The sequence below is a fragment of the Podarcis filfolensis genome, assembly GCF_964270895.1.
Source record: "Podarcis filfolensis genome assembly, chromosome: Z".
In the NCBI taxonomy this organism is placed as follows: Eukaryota; Metazoa; Chordata; class Lepidosauria; order Squamata; family Lacertidae; genus Podarcis; species Podarcis filfolensis.
In genome coordinates this window covers 46,597,176-46,604,539 of record NC_139617.1, presented here as the reverse complement: position 1 = coordinate 46,604,539, position 7,364 = coordinate 46,597,176, and the positions used below count along the sequence as shown (strand labels likewise).

The window sequence follows — 7,364 nt, the reverse complement described above, 5'->3', positions numbered from 1 at the left end:
GCATCCATGTAATCCACCTTGTCTTAGACACACACCAGTGATATATCAGGGGAGAACCTTGCTTGATTTAGTTTTTTGGGGGGGAGAGATAGATAAAGAGATAGAGAGATAGAGAGAGAGGTTGCATTGGAAATAAGCAAGGGCACCGCAGGGACTTGAACCCCGTCCTGGAAACCAGGAGTGCCAACCACCAGCGCCTTTTGCTTTTTTTGCTTTTTCTTTTTTTTGGCAATGCAACAAGGTGAAAAGCAAAACCTGAGCGAACACTCTGAATACTGAATGTTCTCTCAGGAAAAAGAAAACCCTTAAGAGTTATGAAGTTGCAGACAAGGGATATTCTTTTTTTAAAAAAATTATTTTTTATTCATTTTACAATACAAGAATATAAAAACACATAACACAATTTTTCACAAATACATTTTTTCGAGTTCCCTCAGCTCCTCTGCAAATCCTCCGTTTTAATCCTTCTTCCGCATTTCTTAATCTATTATTGCCTTTTATTAAAAGCCTCCTCCCTCTTATTCCCTTTTTTACAATATTTCTAATATTATTTTCACAGAGCCTCTTGCAAACCTACAAACGTTAATTGTTCATTGCAAATACTTTTCAAATAGTCTACAAATTTACTCCAGTCTTCAGTGAATCTGTGGTCTCGTAGGCCTCGGATCCTTCCTGTTAATTTGTCAAGTTCTGCGTATTCCATTAACTTCATTCTCCATTCTTCCATCGACGGTAATTCTTCTTATTTCCATTTTTGGGCAAGCAGTATTCTTGCCGGCCAAGCAAGGGATATTCACCTAGATGTGTTTAAGTCACAGAGTGCCATTTTGACTGCCATTAATTTGCAGGGCAGAACAGAGAGAGAGGCTGGTTCCAGTCTTGAAAGTCACCTTTTTGTTTGTCCCTCTGAAGTGTGAATTCATGGGCCTGGAATTCCTTCTGCTGGTCTGTGAAAAGCAATCTGGACTCATTAGCTTGTCCCCAGCCTATTCCCGCTAATTCCAGAGAAATGTTCTTACCAACCTGACTTCTGCAGGAGGTGCTGGCTTCCCCTGAGTGTGGTGGGCTCTTGGACAGAACTGTGAAGAGATCAAGCGAACAGAAATGGAGAAGCCAGCACAAAAGGATTGTACTGAAAAAGATCACTAAATTGTGGTGTGAACTTCGCTTGCTTGCAAAATTCTATTTCTTGTGTCACTGAGATGCACTTGGAAGAGACTAGGGTCTTCAGCATCCCTCCCCTTGAGATACAGAGGAGCAAAAACAGCAGGTTACCTAAAACAGTGCAGTCAAGACGCAGATATCTCTCAATCCTATGCTGCAGATGTTCACTTGATGTATCAAGAGCTCTGACACTGCCTTACAGTGGTACCTCGGGTTAAGTACTTAATTCATTCTGGAGGTCCGTTCTTAACCTGAAACTGTTCTTAACCCGAAGCACCACTTTAATTAATGGGGCCTCCTGCTGCCGCCGCGCCGCCACTGCACGATTTCTGTTCTCATCCTGAAGCAAAGTTCTTAAGCCGAGGTACTATTTCTAGGTTAGCGGAGTCTGTAACCTGAAGTGTCTGTAACCTGAAGCATATGTAACCCGAGGTACCACTGTACTTATCAATTGAGCAGGCAATCTGCTTCAGGCACAGGTAGCTCTGTGAGGTCTGTAAAAAAAAGAGCTGGAACAAAGCAAGGATGGCTGTCCCACCAAAAGATGTACCTTATTGTGTGGTGATGGCACAGGAAAGGGCCTCCCTTGCAGTGGTGTCCCGACAAGATAGAAGTCCCTCCAGGTAGAAGCAGGGAGAGTGACTGCATTAGGCTTTCGAGTTTGCAGCTCTTCTGAAAAAGTGATTGAATAACCAACATTGCTCAATACAAGCTCTTTGGAATATTTAGTTTGCATATTTGATGTATTATTCCATTTGGAGCCTACCTTTTCTCTAACGGGCTCAGGGTGCTTGAATGGTCCCCCTCACTGCGACCTGAAAGAATCTTTGTACAAAGAGTTGCAGGCAGAACACAACACATATTTTCTCCTCAGCCAAGCACAAGATACTCACCTAGTTGACCTTTAGCCAGAAGACACACAACTGTATTGCTGGTATAATTACAATAGAGCAGTTAGAGATTAAAGGTAAAGGTAAAGGGACCCCTGACCATTAGGTCCAGTCGTGACCGACTCTGGGGTTGCGGTGCTCATCTCGCTTTATTGGCTGAGGGAGCCGGCGTACACCTTCTGGGTCATGTGGCCAGCATGACTAAGCCGCGTCTGGCGAACCAGAGCAGTGCACGGAAATGCCGTTTACCTTCCCACCAGAGCGGTACCTATTTATCTACTTGCACTTTGACAGGGCTTTCGAACTGCTAGGTTGGCAGGAGCAGGGACCGAGCAATGGGAGCTCAACCTGTCACGGGGATTTGAACCACCGACCTTCTGATTGGCAAGTCCTACGTCCCACTTAGAGATTACTTGTTAGTTATTATCGCCGCCTCTGATAATACAAAGTATTGCAGCTGAAGCTAACTAAGTGAGACGTTACAGACAAAGGAAGAAGTTTGCTACACCAGGTTTTTTAAGATATTACCTTAGGAACTTCTCAGTCAATTCAGCCTTATCTTGTGAGCCCCACCACACCCCTCTGGTCATTAGTGGAACGTTCAGCCACCCTCTTATGTATGAGTGAAAATGGCCAAAGGGTTTCAAATATTTCCTCAATCATTTCAGCCTTACCATTAGCAGACAAAGTTTTCTGCCCTTTATGTACAGGAAAAAATGGTCAAGGCTCATTCCTACTAATTATGAATTTGTATGTGCTTAAACGTTTGCTGGACTTTACATGTTTGTAGTTTTGCTTACAAATGGCTGACAAAATGGTGGAAACCCCTAAATACCCACTCCAATCCTTGCAGACACGTTTTCTTCCATACATCCACAGATTCGCAGGGTTGGAAGGGACTTTGGGGTCACCTAGTAAAACTCTCCGAAATACAAGAAACCCCCGTAGCTATCTACCCTATCATGCAAGTTTTCACCAAAAAGCCAGTAACACAATTTTGGTCAAATTAAATTTCTAATAAAGTCTCAGCGTTAATGGATCGTGTTCCCCGCATTAAACAGACCTATTTGCACCCCAGACAAGGAAAATTGGGAGCTACATGCCTCCTTTATCTACAGGATATAGGGGTACAGATCTCTATTCCAAACTGTTTCACAAATGTGGGTTGTTATGATTTTGTGTGCCCCATCTGGTCATTAGTGGAACGTTCAGCCACCCTCTTATGTATGAGTGAAAATGGCCAGAGAGTTTCAAATATTTGCACCCCAGGCAAAGTAAATTGGGAGCTACATGCCTCCTTTATCTACAGGATATAGGGGTACAGATCTCTGTTCTAAAATGTTCCACAAATGTGGGTTGTTATGATTTTGCGTGCCCCATCTGGTCATTAGTGGAACATTTAGCCACCCTCTTATGTATGAGTGAAAATGGCCAGTCAGCATTCCTAAGCTTTCAATAACTTCTCAGTCAATTCAGCCTTATCTTGTGAGCCCCCCCACACCCCTCTGGTCATTAGTGGAACGTTCAGCCACCCTCTTATGTATGAGTGAAAATGGCCAGAGAGTTTCAAATATTTCAGCCTTACCATTAGCAGACAAAGTTTTCTGCCCTTTATGTACAGGAAAAAATGATCAAGGCTCATTCCTACTAATTATGAATTTGTAGGTGCTTAAACGTTTGCTGGACTTTACATGTTTGTAGTTTTGCTTACAAATGGCTGACAAAATGGTGGAAACCCCTAAATACCCACTCCAATCCTTGCAGACACGTTTCCTTCCATACATCCACAGATTCGCAGGGTTGGAAGGGACTTTGGGGTCACCTAGTCCAACTCTCTGAAATACAAGAAACCCAGTAGCTATCAACCCTATCATGCAAGTTTTCACCAAAAAGCCAGTAACACAATTTTGGTCAAATTAAATTTCTAATAAAGTCTCAGCGTTAATGGATCGTGTTCCCCGCATTAAACAGACCTATTTGCACCCCAGGCAAAGTAAATTGGGAGCTACATGCCTCCTTTATCTACAGGATATAGGGGTACAGATCTCTATTCCAAAATGTTTCACAAATGTGGGTTGTTATGATTTTGTGGGCCCCATCTGGTCATTAGTGGAACGTTCAGCCACCCTCTTATTTACGAGCGAAAATGGCCAGTCAGGATTCCTAAGCTTTCAATAACTTCTCAGTCAATTCAGCCTTATCTTGTGTGCCCCCACACACCCCTCTGGTCATTAGTGGAACGTTCAACCACCCTCTTATGTATGAGTGAAAATGGCCAGAGAGTTTCAAATATTTGCACCCCAGGCAAAGAAAATTGGGAGCTACATGCCTCCTTTATCTACAGAATATAGGGGTACCGATCTCTATTCCAAAATGTCTCACAAATGTGGGTTGTTATGATTTTGCGTGCCCCATCTGGTCATTAGTGGAACGTTCAGCCACCCTCTTATTTATGAGTGAAAATGGCCAGTCAGCATTCCTAAACTTTCAATAACTTCTCAGTCAATTCAGCCTTATCTTGTGAGCCCCCACACACCCCTCTGGTCATTAGTGGAACGTTCAGCCACCCTCTTATATATGAGTGAAAATGGCCAGAGAGTTTCAAATATTTGCACCCCAGGCAAAGAAAATTGGGAGCTACATGCCTCCTTTATCTACAGGATATAGGGCTACAGATCTCTATTCCAAAATGTTTCACAAATATGGGTTGTTATGATTTTGTGGGCCCCATCTGGTCATTAGTGGAACAATCAGCCACCCTCTTATTTACGAGTGAAAATGGCCAGTAAGGATTCCTAAGCTTTCAATAACTTCTCAGTCAATTCAGCCTTATCTTGTGTGCCCCCACACACCCCTCTGGTCATTAGTGGAACGTTCAGCCACCCTCTTATGTATGAGTGAAAATGGCCAGAGAGTTTCAAATATTTGCACCCCAGGCAAAGAAAATTGGGAGCTACATGCCTCCTTTATCTACAGAATATAGGGGTACCGATCTCTATTCCAAAATGTTTCACAAATGTGGGTTGCGTGCCCCATCTGGTCATTAGTGGAACGTTCAGCCACCCTCTTATTTATGAGTGAAAATGGCCAGTCAGCATTCCTAAGCTTTCAATAACTTCTCAGTCAATTCAGCCTTATCTTGTGTGCCCCCCCACACCCCTCTGGTCATTAGTGGAACGTTCAGCCACCCTCTTATGTATGAGTGAAAATGGCCAGAGAGTTTCAAATATTTCAGCCTTACCATTAGCAGACAAAGTTTTCTGCCCTTTATGTACAGGAAAAAATGGTCAAGGCTCATTCCTACTAATTATGAATTTGTAGGTGCTTAAACGTTTGCTGGACTTTACATGTTTGTAGTTTTGCTTACAAATGGCTGACAAAATGGTGGAAACCCCTAAATACCCACTCCAATCCTTGCAGACACGTTTCCTTCCATACATCCACAGATTCGCAGGGTTGGAAGGGACTTTGGGGTCACCTAGTCCAACTCTCCGAAATACAAGAAACCCAGTAGCTATCTACCCTATCATGCAAGTTTTCACCAAAAAGCCAGTAACACAATTTTGGTCAAATTAAATTTCTAATAAAGTCTGAGCGTTAATGGATCGTGTTCCCCGCATTAAACAGACCTATTTGCACCCCAGGCAAAGTAAATTGGGAGCTACATGCCTCCTTTATCTACAGGATATAGGGGTACAGATCTCTATTCCAAAATGTTTCACAAATGTGGGTTGTTATGATTTTGTGGGCCCCATCTGGTCATTAGTGGAACAATCAGCCACCCTCTTATTTACGAGTGAAAATGGCCAGTCAGGATTCCTAAGCTTTCAATAACTTCTCAGTCAATTCAGCCTTATCTTGTGAGCCCCCACACAACCCTCTGGTCATTAGTGGAACGTTCAGCCACCCTCTTATGTATGAGTGAAAATGGCCAGAGAGTTTCAAATATTTGCACCCCAGGCAAAGAAAATTGGGAGCCACATGCCTCCTTTATCTACAGAATATAGGGGTACCGATCTCTATTCCAAAATGTTTCACAAATGTGGGTTGTTATGATTTTGTGTGCCCCATCTGGTCATTAGTGGAACGTTCAGCCACCCTCTTATTTATGAGTGAAAATGGCCAGTCAGCATTCCTAAGCTTTCAATAACTTCTCAGTCAATTCAGCCTTATCTTGTGTGCCCCCCCACACCCCTCTGGTCATTAGTGGAACGTTCAGCCACCCTCTTATGTATGAGTGAAAATGGCCAGAGAGTTTCAAATATTTCAGCCTTACCATTAGCAGACAAAGTTTTCTGCCCTTTATGTACAGGAAAAAATGGTCAAGGCTCATTCCTACTAATTATGAATTTGTAGGTGCTTAAACGTTTGCTGGACTTTACATGTTTGTAGTTTTGCTTACAAATGGCTGACAAAATGGTGGAAACCCCTAAATACCCACTCCAATCCTTGCAGACACGTTTCCTTCCATACATCCACAGATTCGCAGGGTTGGAAGGGACTTTGGGGTCATCTAGGCCAACTCTCTGAAATACAAGAAACCCAGTAGCTATCTACCCTATCATGCAAGTTTTCACCAAAAAGCCAGTAACACAATTTTGGTCAAATTAAATTTCTAATAAAGTCTCAGCGTTAATGGATCGTGTTCCCCGCATTAAACAGACCTATTTGCACCCCAGACAAGGAAAATTGGGAGCTACATGCCTCCTTTATCTACAGGATATAGGGGTACAGATCTCTATTCCAAACTGTTTCACAAATGTGGGTTGTTATGATTTTGTGGGCCCCATCTGGTCATTAGTGGAACAATCAGCCACCCTCTTATTTATGAGTGAAAATGGCCAGTCAGGATTCCTAAGCTTTCAATAACTTCTCAGTCAATTCAGCCTTATCTTGTGAGCCCCACCACACCCCTCTGGTCATTAGTGGAACGTTCAGCCACCCTCTTATGTATGAGTGAAAATGGCCAGAGAGTTTCAAATATTTGCACCCCAGGCAAAGAAAATTGGGAGCTACATGCCTCCTTTATCTACAGGATATAGGGGTACCGATCTCTATTCCAAAATGTTTCACAAATGTGGGTTGTTATGATTTTGTGTGCCCCATCTGGTCATTAGTGGAACGTACAGCCACCCTCTTATTTATGAGTGAAAATGGCCAGTCAGGATTCCTAAGCTTTCAATAACTTCTCAGTCAATTCAGCCTTATCTTGTGAGCCCCACCATACCCCTCTGGTCATTAGTGGAACGTTCAGCCACCCTCTTATGTATGAGTGAAAATGGCCAGAGGGTTTCAAATATTTCCTCAATC

The 7,364-nt window shown here is 43.0% G+C and overlaps 1 long non-coding RNA gene across 1 annotated transcript; it reads right to left on the bottom strand.

Moving 5' to 3' along the window:
• Positions 1-976: 976 nt before the first annotated feature.
• On the bottom strand, positions 977-2,308 carry LOC310754932. The gene is made up of 3 exons (XR_014544074.1): positions 1,609-2,308; positions 1,276-1,359; positions 977-1,079 (listed from the first exon to the last, which is right to left on the bottom strand). It is a non-coding gene; the product is annotated as an uncharacterized lncRNA (long non-coding RNA).
• Between the last annotated feature and the right edge of the window lie 5,056 nt (positions 2,309-7,364).